The sequence below is a fragment of the Gorilla gorilla genome, chromosome 9 (assembly GCF_029281585.2).
Source record: "Gorilla gorilla gorilla isolate KB3781 chromosome 9, NHGRI_mGorGor1-v2.1_pri, whole genome shotgun sequence".
In the NCBI taxonomy this organism is placed as follows: domain Eukaryota; kingdom Metazoa; phylum Chordata; class Mammalia; order Primates; family Hominidae; genus Gorilla; species Gorilla gorilla.
Genome location: NC_073233.2, coordinates 33,983,510 through 34,000,710, shown reverse-complemented (window position 1 = coordinate 34,000,710; position 17,201 = coordinate 33,983,510). Strand labels below are relative to the sequence as shown.

The window sequence follows — 17,201 nt, the reverse complement described above, 5'->3', positions numbered from 1 at the left end:
GGGCAACATAGCGAGACCCTGTCTCTACAAAAAAATTTAAAAAATATATATATAGCTGGGTGTGGTGGCATGTGCCTATAGTCCCAGTTACTCAGGAGGCTGAAGCGAGAGGGTCACTTGAGCCCACGAGTTTGAGGCTGCAGTGAGCTAAGATCGTGCCATTACACTCCAGCCTGGGTGACAGATTGAGATCCCATCTCTAAAAGTCATTAAGTGTCCTTTTGACCATTTCCCTACACAGCATTTAGTGCTGATCACCTGCTCTCACTCTCTGTTATGCAGAGAAGCTTTCACTTTTCAAACCTAGGCACTAGTCCACGGCTTGTTTGTATACCATGGTAGACTTATCAAAGCAAATTTTCGATTAGGCAGGTTTCTCTTAACAAATGAATTTTCTATGAATATAAAAAATGTTTCTATATGTTAAAGGTTCAATTGCATGAAGCCTTTAGCATTTTCTTGGGAAAAATAATTGCTCCCTTACTAAGCCGCAGTTATTTGTATAAACTCTTCTACAGCAGTGGACATTTTCATTCACCTATGTACCCACTGCAGTTCACCTAGCCATGTACCAGAAAGCACTCAACAAGTGTCTATTAAATTGAATGAATGCAGTGTAAGGCCACATTATAAGTGTATTTAGCCCTAAGTGGCTACAACATTGTTTGCAGCAGCCAAGAAAGGGATCCCAGCAGTCAGGGAAAGCAACTTGATAGTTTAATTGAGTAATTCTCCACCCTAGTTGCACATTAGGCATCTGGGGAGTTTTAAAAAAAATTATGAATTGTAGACCCCATCCTGCATCAGGTAAATCAGAATCTCTGGGGGTGAAGCTCAGGCATCAATATTATTTTCAAAGCTCCCAGGTTATTTTACCAGGCAGGAAAGGTTAAAAATGATGAACAGTTGCTGGAGATTTGGACTAGTATTCTTCTCTGGGTCTAATCCATGACAGAAGAGAGAGACCAAGATAATCAGAGGGAGAAATACGGATTTCTTTTTGCTTTTCCCTGTTGTAGATGTTTTAGAGTTTACACTGTTCTTTCACACGCATGCACACCTTGCCACATCCCACCCCCACCACATAGTCTGGCCACTGAGCCTTGAGCTGTGTGTTCACTTTGTGAGTGTGAAGAACATGGCTACAGCCATTCTATGTAAATATGCAATCTTAGTTTTGGCTTGGCTGAGTATTGCTTCCCCAGGTTCCCAACTCCACTTTTACTGTTTTAGGTTCTGGTTTCACCAAGAATTCAGTAGCTGTGGTACTTCCTGGGTATGAGAGAATAAAGAACTTGTAAAGTGGAATTGGCCAGCTTTCCACACCCCTACCTTCACCGCACACCAACCTGCGCTGACATCCAGAGGAGAACCAAGGGAATTGTTTCCTCCTGGTTCGGACACATTCCACTTGAAGCTCCTCCAGGCACTGTGAAGCAGAATTCCTTTCAGTATATGTGACTGCAAAGAGATGAATTTTTGAACTGGAGACTTTGAAAATAAGGATGAGCATGTACAGAGTGAAAACATGGGCCTCGAGTCAGCAGATTGGAATCCCTGACCTTGCTCTGTACGTCTCTAGCCACATAAGCTAAGCAGGTCCCCCCTCACTTCTTTCAGCTTTGATCTTCTCCTCTGCAAAAGGAGTTTCTTCACCCATTTGCATTGTTTTAACAGAATTGCTGAGACTGGGTAATTTATAAAGAATGGAAATTTATTTCTGACTGTTCTGGAGGCTGGGAGGTCCAAGATCATGGCACCAGCAGGTTCAGCTGTCTGGTGAGGGCTGCTCTCTGTTTACAAGATGGCACCTTGATGCTGCATTTTTCAGATGGGAGGACACTGTGTTCTCAAATAGAAGAAGGGATGGGAGAGTGAAAACCGGCCAAACTCTCATCAAGCCCTTTTATAGTGGCATTAGTCTGTTTACCTAAACATCTCCCAAAAAGGCCCCACCTCCCAACACTGTTGCACGGGGGATTCTTTTCAACACATGAATTTTGGAGGGACCATTTAGACCATAGCCAGGACGATGCAGAATTTGAGGATCTTAAGGTTCCCTCCAGCTCTAAATACTTTATAGATTCTAAGTCCTGCAGCAGTACATGAGAAGTCTATTGAGACTCCCTAAACAATTCTCAAGAAGGTAAAGGCCCAGAGCCCTGCCTACACATGTGCTCAGATGATGCACTGAAATGAGCACTAGAAAGGAGCCAGAAAACAAGTCCAAGTCCCACTTCTGCCTTGAACTCACTCTGTGTTTTTGAAAAAGTCATGTTCTTTCTCTGAGCCTTCATTGTCTCAGCTGTAAGACGAATGTTAGAATAGATCATCTCTACTGTTCATTTCAACTCTGCCATTCTAGGGATGTTGGATGTCCTAGTGGCTGAGGGTTCATATTACAATAAATATGAAATTGAAACATAAAACAGCACTCAAAACATGAAGGAGAAATTGGGGTTAAGAAACGAGAAAATACCTTTTGTCTAAGAGAGAAGAGTGAACCAAACACAAATGCAAGCGGACGGAAGGAAGGGAGAGGGGGAGGGAGGGGAACAATTCACAAATAAAATTTAAATTCTAGATCTATTTTATCCAATCAAGGAAAAATACCTATAATTGCATTTTAACTTAAATATAAAAATTATATCACATTTCAGAAAAAATGCTTCAACTCTTCAAATGAACAAGTATGTTGTTTGCAAAATCAACTTTTTTTTCTGTAAAACCTATGTGGCTTTTTCAGAAGAGAACTAACTAGGTTAATAAGCCCATATTCCACCAATTCTTACTGACAAATAATCACCATGTCTCAAAGTCTTAGGTCTTATTTTTTCCTTTTTCCCATTTGGTCTTTTTCCCCCCCATTTAGTCTTTTAAAAAGCTATTTAAGGACCTTCAATTTTAGATGCACACTCTTTAGCTTGGTACTTGAGGCCCCTTGTGATCTGACTTCACCTAGGGAGGGTTGCAGGCCTCACCTTTCCCTGCTCTCCTGCACATATCCCAGGGTCCACTTTTATTGAACCATCTACTGCCTGTTTCCAAACTATACCTCACCCCTCTCATCCTTGGTTTTTTGTTTGTCCTTTCTCACTCCTGCTTCTGCACAAATAAATCATTCAAGACTCAAATTCCATTTCTTCCTTAAAACTTCCTCTGATTTTCTAAGCTGGAAACAATTTCCCACAGGCCCTGTTGTGAAATCCCCATCCACATTATTTCTATCTCTCTAGTGGCACTTAGTGTTTTCAGCCCTGCAATAAGGCTTCTAGAATATGACTTTCTGGAGAGCAACGTTTGTGTCTGAGGACAGCACACAGAACAGTGTTTATGAGGCCAGGCCTGGCTGTCGGACAGACCTGGGCTTGACTTTTGGCTCTGTTGCTGGTTGCAGGGTGACCTAAGCAGGCTACTTGACCTCTTAACTTCAGTTTACTCCTCTATAAAAGGTGAATGCTACCTACTTCACAGGCTTAGGGTGAGACCCAGGGAGATAATAAATGTAAAATAACTGTTACTATAGCACTTATTATATGTCGGACCCTGAAAGCACTTGATATTTTTTTTTTCCACTGTTAAAATAACTTTATCTTGCATTTTACAGAAGTCTATGAATGATTTTTAAAAAGCACCTCCTTACCCCACATCATGTTTCTCTGACAGTTGTTAAAGTAGGCAATGAGTAGGTCAACAGCTTGAGCATCAGCATCTTGCAAAGATTTCAGACTAACCAACCACTCACGAAAGAACTTGGCAGCTTTTTTTTATCTTGTTTTTAATACAACGGTATATCGACTCTGATGGCAAACCTGTCCAGCCACATCTCCACAACACGCTTTGCAAAATCAGTGATTAGCAAATTAGTTAGCTTTGGCAAGGAGCTTGATATTTGTTAAATTCACAACTTCACAGAAACTATTAAGTAAGCCACACTTTATACATGAAGAACCTGACTCCCAAAGAGCTTAAGGGTCTTGCTCGAAATTAATCATTCTGCTAGTAAGTAGCTAGTCTGGCTCCATAATCCATGGTCTTGTCCACTGGGCTATATTGATTCTATTCTCTTGATTGTTATTTATTTATTCATTTATTGAGATGGAGTCTCACTCTGTTACCCAGGCTGGAGTGCAATGGTGCGATCTTGGCTCATTGCAACCTCTGCCTCCCGGATTCAAGCGTTTCTCATGCCTTAGCCTCCTGAGTAGCTGGGATTGCAGGTGTGTGCCACCATGCCCACTTAATTTTTGCATTTTCAGTAGCGATGGGGTTTCACCATGTTGGCCAAGCTGGTCTTGAACTCCTGACCTCCAGTGATACACCCCACTCGGCCTCTCAAAGTGCTGGGATTACAGGCATGAGCCACTGTACGCAGCCTGATTGTTATTTATTTTTATCTGTGAGTACTTCACATTTATTTTCTTATAGAATCTAGCACACCATTGGCATGAAGTAGATGCTCAAGAAATAATTATTTGAAGTGACTCGAAGAAACTCACCTGATTAGATGCATTAGTGCTGTTGTAAGATTAGCCACTTGAATGACATGTTTGTAGGGAGCCAACAAACAACTGGTGAGCCTGGGGGGCTCTTCTGGTTTCCCTCCTTGGGATCATCTCTACAGCTTCCTTAAGTGAGCCTAAGATACATTGCTCTAGCCCTGGAAAGAAAAGATTTCATTTTAAAAATTGTTCTTTTTCCAAGGAAATGTCAACAATACTAAACACACCCACATATTTCAGAGAACGAATAATGACAGAAAAAAGATTACTATTTTGCTGTGTGACCTTAGGCCAGTCATTTTGTGTCCCTTAGAAGTAGTCTCCTCGTCTGTACAATGGCAGGGCTGAACATAATGATCTTTAAGCTTCAACCTTTTGTGATTCCAGGTTGTTATATGTTTTTTTCTTCTTTTGATATCTCAACATATGTCTTAAGGCACACAGGATGCAGAAATGTAGAAATTTGATTTATATAGGCTATATTTGCACAATGCAAAGAACAAAACAGAAATAGAAGCATTTTTGCTCATAGAGTTATTATTTCCACAACTACTCATAAATTTGCACAGTATTAGTAGTAACAGCACCTCCTGTAAATTTAAAATACTTTTGCATTTATACAGGCTTTTAGAGATTTTTCGAAGCCTTTCACTCCATTGTTAAGAGGTCTCCAGACTGTTGAAAAACATCCCAACAAAAACATGAAAGACAGATGCATAGAAAGCTTGAATGTTATCTGTACATCTAGCGTTTATTAAACATCCATTATTTCTAAGTTCTGTAAAGAAACTTGAAAGACACACCCTAGACTCAAAACTCCTGCCACTTAAAAAGTAAGACATGCAAACATATGCAGCTACAAATTAAGAGTATGAAAATACTGTGCAAACAATGGCCTTCCCGAAACCGCTTTTGCAAAATTATAACTAAGGAAATTATGACAGTGAAAGATATCAGACATAACCAACTCCATCTTGCTTCCAACCTCTAAACTGTCCTTGTTCATTCCTGGGCGTAGGCTGAACTAACCTTGGGAAGGAATTTAGTTTATAGTTTAAATAATAGCCCTTCCCCAAAACTAAACTGTTCTTATAAAATGAAGGAAAGGCCACCAGCCACCAAGTTAGAATGAGAGGGGCTGGAATTCTAGATATTACCAGCCATTATTCTGGAGGTCATAAGATTTGCAACTTCCCCAGTTACTCTTAAAGGTAACATCACTATTGTGAACTTAAGATGGGCCTTTTGAGATGTCTTTTCAGGTTTTTGTATTTCTACCAACTGGACGGCCCCACCTGGACCTGCCAACCAGTTCTGTGGTCTCCACCCAGGAACTGACTCAGCATAAGAGAAGAGCTTTGACTCCCTGTTATTTCATCCCTGAGCCAACCAATCAGCACTCCTGACTCACTGGCCCCCTACCCACCAAATTATCCTTGAAAACTCTGATCCCCGAGTTTTTGGGGAGACTGATTTGAGTAATAATAAAACTCCAGTCTCCTGCACAGCTGGCTCTGGGTGAATTACTCTTTCTCTATTGCAATTCCCCTGTCTTAATAAATCAGCTCTGTCTAAGCAGTGGGCAAGGTGAATCCATTGGGTGGTTACAAATTTAGAGGCTCATCCAGGATTGCCCTTGTGGCTACCTGCCCGTGGTTCAGTAGCCCCCTCCAGCAATGGATCCAGAGGCCAGCCCAAGCAGCCACCTAGTTCACTTGGACTGGGAGCTGACTCTGGTACTCTCTCTACTGATAGGGCACTCCCGACCCAATGGGCATGGATTTAATTGCAATAGAGAAATAGTCCTGGGGAGACGTCCCATAACTGTAGCCCTATCACAGGGTGTCTGTCTATAGCCCCATTGTAGGGTGTCTGGGTTGGTGAGTATCCTAGGTGCTGCCAATGTCTCCTTCCTTTTCGCAACTAGTTCTGTAGCTCCATTGTGAGGTGTCTGTAGCTACAACATGGGGTGTCTGTCTTGGTTTGGCTCCTGGAGGGTCTCGGTTGGCTCTGCCTAACTAGTAAAAAGAGTCTTGGTTCGGGAGACTTCTCCTCAATCAAGAAGATTTCAGGGAGATTTCTCAAACAGAGAATAGGAGGATAGTTTGGAAGAGATACTCTGGAATTCCTGGTTAGGAATCTTGATTTGGAAAGCCTTCTGTCTGTCTTGTCTATATGTGTGTATTTGTATATGTGGAGGAGATCTCTGAAGGAATTGCTGATGGAAGTCTAGCAGGCCTAACTCAGAGAACTCTCCTTATCTATCTGGTCACATTCAGTGAGTCCTGAAAGAAGTTTAACAGCCCTAGATTGGGTTTGTGACTGGTCTTCATCTTGCCCAGAGATCACCCATTGAATTCCCAGATGGAGGTCACCATTCCCCACTTTGTGTAGATCAAAGACAACAGGGACCAACGGGAAAAATTTCGAGTCTTGCCAGGTCGATGTTGGGTGCTGAACAAGGTGACCAATGTCTGTAGCGTTATGTGTATTTTGCTTCCACTGGAATGGAAAATGTTAATTTGGTTCCCCATGTAGCCCATCAGGCAGCATCTTGCAACATTGAGAAGCTTTTGCCTATGGTTCCATAAAACAGAAAAGGATCATTTTCTTTTGTAATGGGGCTTGGTCCCCCCACGTCTATGGCACGGTGAACAGGGCCATCAAATGCTGCTCCATTCTTCTAGAAGCTGCAGAGAAAGGGGACCCAGAAACCTGATATGCTGGCACAAAGGGCAAGAATTCTTACCAGAAAAGTGTCTGGCCTCTCTCTCTCTCTTTCTCTCTGTCTCTCTGCATTGTGTGTCTGTGTGAGTGTGTGTGTGTGTGTGTGTTGGAGGGGGGCAGTGGTAAGCGATAAATGTCACTGTGTGTCTCTGCAAAGGTTTGATGAATAGTAAAAAAGGATTTGTGAGACTAGTCTTAGGCTATGGCAAATCTGGTGCACTTTGTACTAAGAATTTGTCTTTCCATAATGGAGAGAAGGGTGTCACAGGATAGAACATGAGTTTAGGACCCCCGTAATCCTGCTTTTCAAGCCAACCCGGCAGGCTGGTCAGTTATAAACTTTGCTGTGGGTCCCTGAAACCAATACCAGATGAAATTTCTGTCTTGTTTTGTGTCTTTAAGAGCTTAACCTTGTGACCATGTAGAGGTACTTCATCCTGGCCTCCACCATCCAGAGGACAGGAATTTGGGGGTTCATATCACAGCCCTAAAAATTATCTTGAGCACTTAAAAGCCTTTGCAAGCTTGAAATCAGCTGCTGTAGACTTCTTTGGGGGAGAGCAGTAGAAACTGCTCAATGCTGTGTAGCTCAGTAGCTAAGGTTTTTATCTCTTGACAATGGTGGCCCAGGTTCAATTCTTGGCTTACAGAATGATTCCTTTCTGGTTTGTTATTTGTGGAACTTTGCCATTTATTGAGGTTTTTTTTTTCACCCCATAGATACCTTCTGATTTCCTGTCTTGAATTTTCCTTTCACTGAACTACCTTTGGGGATATTCTAAATCTTGTTTAAAAAAAAAAAAAAAAGCTGCTTACCATCTCCTTAAAACACCTTTTGTATCCATGGTTAAGTTATAACCTTAATTAAAACTTACTAATTTCATGTGGGCGATTACCTGGGGTAGAATTCAAAGGCCAGAAATATTGGCTGTCCTGACTAGAGTCTGGTAATAAGAGATTTAAAAGAGATTTTCTTTAAACAAAAGAGCTCTATGGTTAAAATTTGCTTAATTAAACATCAATATCCAAGCTATATATATTTAAAAGAACTTTATCTTTTTTCTTTTTGCTCTGCATTAAGTACTCTTTCTCTGTTGCAATTCCCCTGTCTTGATAAATTGGCTCTGTTACATTTCCAAAGCATTCTGGGAACAAGGCTATAGGACAAAAAGTCATTCTAGAATTTTTCTGCCTTAATAAGAATTGAGAGAGGAAAAAGAAAGAAACCGGTCAGGCAGGCAGTTAGGACGGGCCCTGGATTGAATTTTTAGAAACAAAAGAACAGCCTGCAGCCACAGATAAGGGAACTTGCACTGGGGGACTTGCCTAAGACATGCCCACAGCTGCACAGATAAGAAAGGCTACACAGGTGACTTGCCCAGACATGCCAGCAGTGGAAAATTTCATCCCCTGACATATGCATAATAAGGGCAACAAAGCAATACGGGTAACTCAAGCTAAGGGCCCACATGCGCCTTAGGAGGATGGGGTGGAGCTACCAGAAATACATGCCTTATGCAAACAAGATGCTCAGCCCTCATCAGTTTCCTATAAAAGCCTTTGCATTCAACTGTGAAAAACAGCAATCCTCTTCCAGGTCCCCTTTCTGCAACAGGGAGCTTTCTTCATTCACTTATTAAACTTTCACTCCAGCATCACCCTTTGGGTCCATACTCCTTAATTCTCTTGGTCTTGGGTGATACCTCACAAGGAGAGACTGCTACATTGTGGTGCGTTGGTGAGACTGTAACAGACTCCTTTCCAAGTGTTTGGTGTCTGAGTTTTCAGAAGGTTTGACATGCATTTCTTCATTTAATGCTTAGAACAGACCACCACCAATAACAACAACTCCACATCTTATTTTTCAGATGGGGAAACTATGATTCAGAATGATAACAATTAATACAAAGCTGAAGCAAGATTCAAATCCAAGTCTTCTGACTTGAAATCCTACTTTCTTGCCACTTTTTAAACTATTTATCTGATGTTGGCAATTCATGGCAATCAGCGGATGGATGAAGGGCTCTGGAGGTTTTGGTTACAGTCAGGGAGCATTAGAAAGAACAAGTGTGCTTAGATGAGGCGGGAAAGCCCAGGTACATGAAGGAAAATAATAATTTGCCTAAGTTGCCTAGTTTAAAATCATTTTTAATTGGAAAGGTATTTTTATCTTCATTTACAGATGTGGAAACTAAGATTCAGAATGATTATTCAAAGATCACATAGCTAGTGGCAACCTCAAGGATTGAAACCAGGTGTGTCTGTCTCTAAATATAGTGATAAAAAGCATGCATTTTGGGTTGAACTCTGCTCTCCACATAGATCTTTGTCCAGCCTGCCCCCTAACCCTGGTGTCCTCATGTGAAATGAGGCTAATAATTGTCAGGCCTCTGAGCCCAAGCCAAGCCATCACATCCTCTGTGACTTGCACATATACGCCCAGATGGCCTGAAGTAACTGAAGAATCACAAAAGAAGTGAATATGCCCTGCCCCACCTTAACTGATGACATTCCACCACAAAAGAAGTGTAAATGGCCGGTCCGGTCCTTGCCTTAAGTGATGACATTACCTTGTGAAAGTCCTTTTCCTGGCTCATCCTGGCTCAAAAAGCACCCCCACTGAGCACCTTGCGACCCCCTACTCCTGCCTGCCAGAGAACAACCCCCTTTGACTGTAATTTTCCCTTACCTACCCAAATCCTATAAACGGCCCCACCCCATCTCCCTTTGCTGACTCTCTTTTCGGACTCAGCCCACCTGCACCCAGGTGATTAAAAGCTTTATTGCTCACACAAAGCCTGTTTGGTGGTCTCTTCACATGGACACACATGAAATTTAGTGCCGTGACTCGGATCGGGGGGGGGGTCCTCCCTTGGGAGATCCATCCCCTGTCCTCCTGTTCTTTGCTCCGTGAGAAAGATCCACCTACGACCTCAGGTCCTCAGATCGACCAGCCCAACCAATATCTCACCAATTTTAAATCAGGTAAGCGGCCTCTTCTTACTCTCTTCTCCAACCTCTCTCACTGTCCCTCAACCACTTTCTCCTTTCCACTCTTCAATCTCTCCCTTCTCTTAATTTCAATTCGTTTCATTTTCTGGGAGAGACAAAGGAGACACGTTTTATCCGTGGATCTAAAACTCCAGCACCAGTCACGGACTGGGAAGGCAGCCTTCCCTTGGTGTTTAATCATTGCAGGGACACCTCTGATTATTCACCCACGTTTCAAAGGTGTCAGACCACGCAGGGATGCCTGCCTTGGTCCCTCACCCTTAGCGGCAAGTCCCGCTTTTCTGGGAAAGGGGCAAGTACCCCAACCCCTTCTCTCCTTGTCTCTACCCCTTCTCTGCTTTTCTGGAGGAGGGGCAAGTACCCCTCAACCCCTTCTCCTTCACCCTTAGCAGCAAGTTACACTTTTCTGGGGGAGGGGCAAGTACCCCTCAACCCCTTCTCCTTCACTCTTAGTGGCAAGTCCCGCTTTTCTAGAGGAGGGGCAAGTACCCCAACCTCGTATCTCTGTGCCCCAATCCCTTATTTCCGTGCCCTGACCCCTTATTTCCGTGCCCCTATCCCTTATTTCCATGCCTCATCCCTTATTTCCATGCCCCATCCCTTATTTCCATGCCCCAACCTCTTATATCTGCACCCCAACCCCTTTTCCCACTTTTCTGGAAGGTAAGAACCCCCAAACCTCTTCCCTCTGTTTCTCTACTCTCTCTTTTCTCTAGGCTTGCTTCCTTCACTATAGGCAACCTTCCACCCTCCATTCCTCCTTCTACTCCCTTGGCCTGTGTTCTCAAAAACTTAAAACCTCTTCAACTCACACCTGACCTAAAACCTAAATGTCTTATTTTCTTCTGCAATGTCGCCTGACCCCAATACAAACTCGACAGCAGTTCCAAATAGCCAGAAAATGGCACTTTGAATTTTTCCATCCTACAAGATCTAAATAATTCTTGTCATAAAATAGGCAAATGGTCTGAGGTGCCTGACATCCAGGTATTCTTTTACACATCAGTCCCTTCCTAGTCTCTGTGCCCAGTGCAACTCGTCCCAAATCTTCCTTCTTTCCCTCCCGCCTGTCCCCTCAGTCCCAACACCAAGCGTCGCTGAGTCTTTCTAATCTTCCTTTTCTACAGACCCATCTGACCTCTCCCTTCCTCCCCAGGCTACTCCTCGCCAGGCTGAGCTAGGTCCCAATTCTTCCTCAGCCTCTGCTCCTTCACCCTATAATCTTTTTATCACCTCCCCTCCTCACACCTGGTCCGGCTTACAGTTTCGTTCCGTGAGTAGCCTTCCCCCTCCTGCCCAGCAATTTACTCTTAAAAAGGTGGCTGGAGCTAAAGGCATAGTCAAGGTTAATGCTCCTTTTTCTTTATCCCAAATCAGATAGCGTTTAGGCTCTTTTTCATCAAATATAATAATCCAGCCCAGTTCATGACTTGTTTGGCAGCAACCCTGAGACACTTTACAGCCCTACACCCTAAAAAGTCAAAAGGCCGTCTTATTCTCAAAATAAATTTTATTACCCACTCTGCTCCTGACATTAAATAAAACTCCAAAAATTAAATTCCGGCCCTCAAACCCCACAACAGGATTTAATTAACCTCACCTTCAAGGTGTACAATAATAGAAAAAAGTTGCAATTCCTTGCCTCCACTGTGAGACAAACCCCAGCCACATCTCCAGCACACAAGAACTTCCAAACGCCTGAAACTCAGCGGCCAGGCGTTCCTCCAGAACCTCCTCCCCCAGGAGCTTGCCACAAGTGCCAGAAATCTGACCACCAGGCCAAGGAATGCCTGCACCCCAGGATTCCTCCTAAGCCGTGTCCCATCTGTGTGGGACCCCACTGAAAATCGGACTGTTCAACTCACCTGGCAGCCACTCCCAGAGCCCCTGGAACTCTGGCCCAAGGCTCTCTGACTGACTCCTTCCCAGATCTTCTCGGCTTAGCAGCTGAAGACTGACACTGCCCGATGGCCTCGGAAGCCCCCTAGACCATCACAGACGCCGAGCTTCGGGTAACTCTCACAGTGGAAGGCAAGCCTGTCCCCTTCTTAATCAATACGGAGGCTACCCACTCCACATTACCTTCTTTTCAAGGGCCTGTTTCCCTTGCCTCCATAACTGTTGTGGGTATTGACGGCCAGGCCTCTAAACCTCTTAAAACTCCCCAACTCTGGTGCCAATTTAGAAAACACTCTTTTAAGCACTCCTTTTTAGTTATCCCCACCTGCCCAGTTCCCTTATTAGGCTGAGACACTTTAACTAAATTATCTGCTTCCCTGACTATTCCTGGACTACAGCTATATGTCATTGCCACCCTTCTTCCTAATCCAAAGCCTCCTTTGCGTCCTCCCTCTTGTATCCCCCGACCTTAACCCACAAGTATAAGATACCTCTACTCCCTCCTTGGCGACCGATCATGCACCCCCTACCATCTCATTAAAACCTAATCACCCTTACCCCACTCAACGCCAATATCCCATCCGGCAGCAGGCTTTAAAAAGATTAAAGCCTGTTATCACTTGCCTGCTATAGCATGGCCTTTTAAAGCCTATAAACTCTCCTTACAATTCCCCCATTTTACCTGTCCTAAAACCAGACAAGCCTTACAAGTTAGTTCAGGATCTGCGCCTTATCAACCAAATTGTTTTGCCTATCCACCCCGTGGTGCCAAACCCATATAGTCTCCTATCCTCAATACCTGTCTCTACAACCCATTATTCTGTTCTAGATCTCAAACATGCTTTCTTTACTATTCCTTTGCACCCTTAATCCCAGCCTCTCTTCGCTTTCACTTGGACTGACCCTGACACCCATCAAGCTCAGCAAATTACCTAGGCTGTACTGCTGCAAAGCTTCACAGACAGCCCCCATTACTTCAATCAAGCCCAAATTTCTTCCTCATCTGTTACCTATCTCGGCATAATTCTCATAAAAACACACGTGCTCTCCCTGCCAATCGTGTCCGACTGATCTCTCAAACCCAAGCACCTTCTACAAAACAACAACTCCTTTCCTTCCTAGGCATGGTTAGCATGGTCAGAATTCTTACACAAGAGCCAGGACCACACCCTGTAGCCTTTCTGTCCAAACAACTTGACCTTACTGTTTTAACCTAGCCCTCATGTCTGCATGCAGTGGCTGCCGCTGCTTTAATACTTTTAGAGGCCCTCAAAATCACAAGCTATGCTCAACTCACTCTCTACAGTTCTCATAACTTCCAAAATCTATTTTCTTCCTCATACCTGACGCATATACTTTCTGCTCCCCGGCTCCTTCAGCTATACTCACTCTTTGTTGAGTCTCCCACAATTACCGTTGTTCCTGGCCCAGACTTCAATCCGGCCTCCCACATTATTCCTGATACCACACCTGACCCCCATGACTGTATCTCTCTGATCCACCTGACATTCACCCCATTTCCCCAAATTTCCTTCTTTCCTGTTCCTCACCCTGATCACGCTTGATTTATTGATGGCAGTTCCACCAGGCCTAATCGCCACACACCAGCAAAGGCAGGTTATACTATAGTACAAGCCACTAGCCCGCCTCTTAGAACCTCTCATTTCCTTTCCATCGTGGAAATCTATCCTCAAGGAAACAACTTCTCAGCGTTCCATCTGCTGTTCTACTACTCCTCAGGGATTATTCAGGCCCCCTCCCTTCCCTACACATCAAGCTCGAGGATTTGCCCCACCCGGGACTGGCAAATTAGCTTTACTCAACATGCCCTGAGTCAGATAACTAAAATACCTCTTAGTCTAGGTAGATACTTTCACTGGATAGGTAGAGGCCTCTCCTACAGGGTCTGAGAAGGCCACCGCAGTCATTTCTTCCATTCTGTCAGACATAATTCCTCAGTTTAGCCTTCCCACCTCTATACAGTCTGCCTTTATTAGTTAAATCAGCCAAGCAGTTTTTCAGGCTCTTAGTATTCAGTGAAACCTTTATATCCCTTACGGTCCTCCGTCTTCAAGAAAAGTAGAATGGACTAAAGGTCTTTTAAAAACACACCTCACCAAGCTCAGCCACCAACTTAAAAAGGACTGGACAATACTTTTACCACTTTCCCTTCTCAGAATTCAGGCCTGTCCTCGGAATGCTACAGGGTACAGCCCATTTAAGCTCCTGTATAGATGCTCCTTTTTATGAGGCCCCGGTCTCATTCCAGACACCAGACCAACTTAGACTGTGCCCCAAAAAAACCTGTCATCGCTACTATCTTCTGTCTAGTCATACTCCTATTCACCATTCTCAACTACTCATACATGCCCTGCTTTTGTTTACACTGCCGGTTTACACTGTTTTTCCAAACCATCACAGCTGATATCTCCTGATGCTATCCCCAAACTGCCACTGTTAACTCTTGAAGTAAATAAATAATCTTTGCTGGCAGGACTATGCTGAATCTCCTTAGGCATTCTCTAATCAGATATCCTGAGTCGTCCCAATTCTTAGACCTTTTATACCTGTTTTTCTCCTTCTGTTATTCCATTTAGTTTCTCAATTCATCCAAAACCGTATCTAGGCCATCACCAATCATTCTATACAACAAATGTTTCTTCTAACATCCCCACAATATCACCCCTTACCACAAGACCTCCCTTCAGCTTAATCTCTTCCACTCTAGGTTCCCACGCTGCCCCTAATCCCGCTTGAAGCAGCCCTGAGAAACATCACCCATTCTGTCTCCATACCACCCCCCAAAAACTTTTGCCGCCCCAACACTTCAATACTATTTTGTTTTATTTTTCTTATTAATAGAAGAAGGCAGGAATGTCAGGCCTCTGAGCCCAAGCCAAGCCATCACATCCCCTGTGACTTGCATGTATACGCCCAGATGGCCTGAAGTAACTGAAGAATCACAAAAGAAGTGAATATGCCCTGCCCCACCTTAACTGATGACATTCCACCACAAAAGAAGTGTAAATGGCCGGTCCTTGCCTTAAGTGATGACATTACCTTGTGAAAGTCCTTTTCCTGGCTCATCCTGGCTCAAAAAGCACCCCCACTGAGCACCTTGCGACCCCCACTCCTGCCCACCAGAGAACAACCCCCCTTGGACTGTAATTTTCCCTTACCTACCCAAATCCTATAAACGGCCCCACCCCATCTCCCTTTGCTGACTCTCTTTTCGGACTCAGCCCACCTGCACCCAGGTGATTAAAAGCTTTATTGCTCACACAAAGCCTGTTTGGTGGTTTCTTCACATGGACGCACATGAAAATAATAATAATCAATGATAAGATCTTCTTGTATGTAATAGGTGAGATAATTCCTGTGATGCACTCAATACAGTATCTGTTACATACGAAATGCCTAGTAAACATTAGCTACTAGGATTCTTTGTTAGGGTTGAGTGCGGTGGCTCATGCTTGTAATCCCAGCACTTTGGGAAGCTGATGTGGGGGGATCACTTGAGGCTAACAGTTCGAGACCAGCCTGGCCAACATGGCAAAACCCCGTTTCTATTAAAAATACAGAAATTAGCTGGTGTGGTCGTGTGCGCCTGTAATCGCAGATGCTCAGGAGGCTGAGGCATAAGAATCACTTGAACCCAGGAAGCAGAGGTTGCAGTGAGCTGAGATCACACTACTGCACTCCAGCCTGGGTGACAGAGTGAGACCCTGTCACAGAAAAAAAAAAAAGAAAGAAAAGAAAAGAAAGAAAACATTATTGTTAGCTTTCATTGCTTCTCTTGAGTATTGCCCCTCTACTCCTCAGTGCCTTTCCAGAAAGGTACAAGTAAATGTGAGAAAATGGGGAAAAAAAAATGGTCAAGTAGAATGGATGTGTATGTGGCTGTCAGCTCACTGTAACCTCTCTGGTCTATCTTTGATCCTTAGACACAGACTTGGTGGATGGAACACAGTTGATTGAATCAGAGATGAACACTGACCTAAACAGAAACAATCAGGTTCTTCCTCTTTGGAATTTTAAATTGGGACTAGAAAAGTCTTGCATATTTCTGGAACTATTATATGTAAACCTGAAAAGAATGGGATGGTCATATGCCACCTTGTGAACTGGGAGTCAAAGGTAGACAGTCTGCATAAAGATACAGAGGAAGGCAGGAACAAGAGGAAGTTCACTGCCTCAATCCCTTCTTCCCAAGACCTAGCCATAATCCTTTCCTTGGGTTCCACTTCCATTTCCTCCTTGTGGCTTAAACTGGCTCAAGGAGTCCCACCTATTGCAGTGGTGTCTGTAGTCTTATAACCGTGCTACTCAGCTTACATCAAGCAAGAATCCAAATTTCAAAATCTTTGAGTTACAGGCTTGTTTCTTTAGGAAAGAAGACAACGAAGCTGCGTACCCAAGCACTTAGAGGAACACTTAAGCCAATCTGTGTCTGGGTTGATGCTGTATGATAAAACTATTTCAGATGATTTGGGCTTTAAGGACACAAAATTATATAAAATACTGCCACCTAAGATTTCAGGGGTTCCGGCCAGGCATGGTGGCCCCTGTCTGTAATCTCAGCACTTTCTGAGGCCAAGGCAGGTGGATCGCTTGAGCCCAGAGTTCAAGACCAGCCTGGGCAACATGGCAAAACCCCACCTCTACAAAATATACACAAAATGAGCCACACATGGTGGCATGTGTCTGTAGTGCCAGCTACTCAGGAAGCTAAGGTGGGAGGATCACTTGGGCCCAGGAGATTGAGGCTGCAGTGAGCCAAGAGTGTGCCACTTCACTCTGGAGTAGGTGAGAGAGTGAGACCTTGTCAAAACAAAAAAAACAAACAAACAAAACAAAAAAACAGAAAACAAAAAAACAGATTTCAGGGGTTCCAATTTGACTGCGAGCCACCAAGACATATCCATCACTTAGACCCAGTCATGCCCAATACATGCAAGATAGCAAGGGTTGCACAGGGGAGTAAAGAGCCACCTGGGAGAAAACTCAGCCTAAGGGAAGAGGGTACTAGGCAGATAGTCTTGATGCAAAAATAAAGCCTTA

General features: G+C 43.8%; 2 long non-coding RNA genes across 3 annotated transcripts in view; one reads left to right on the top strand and one right to left on the bottom strand.

Annotated features, from left to right (window-relative positions):
- Window positions 1-17,201, bottom strand: part of LOC109028916 (uncharacterized) — a 176,651-nt gene that overhangs the window by 35,179 nt on the left and 124,271 nt on the right. For both annotated transcript variants that reach the window (XR_002007924.4, XR_002007923.4), the window contains exon 3: window positions 4,500-4,660. This is a non-coding gene — a long non-coding RNA (uncharacterized lncRNA). The remainder of the gene's footprint in view (window positions 1-4,499; window positions 4,661-17,201) is intronic.
- Window positions 8,826-15,426, top strand: LOC129525501 (uncharacterized). The gene is made up of 2 exons (XR_008669847.2): window positions 8,826-10,214; window positions 15,003-15,426. It is a non-coding gene; the product is annotated as an uncharacterized lncRNA (long non-coding RNA).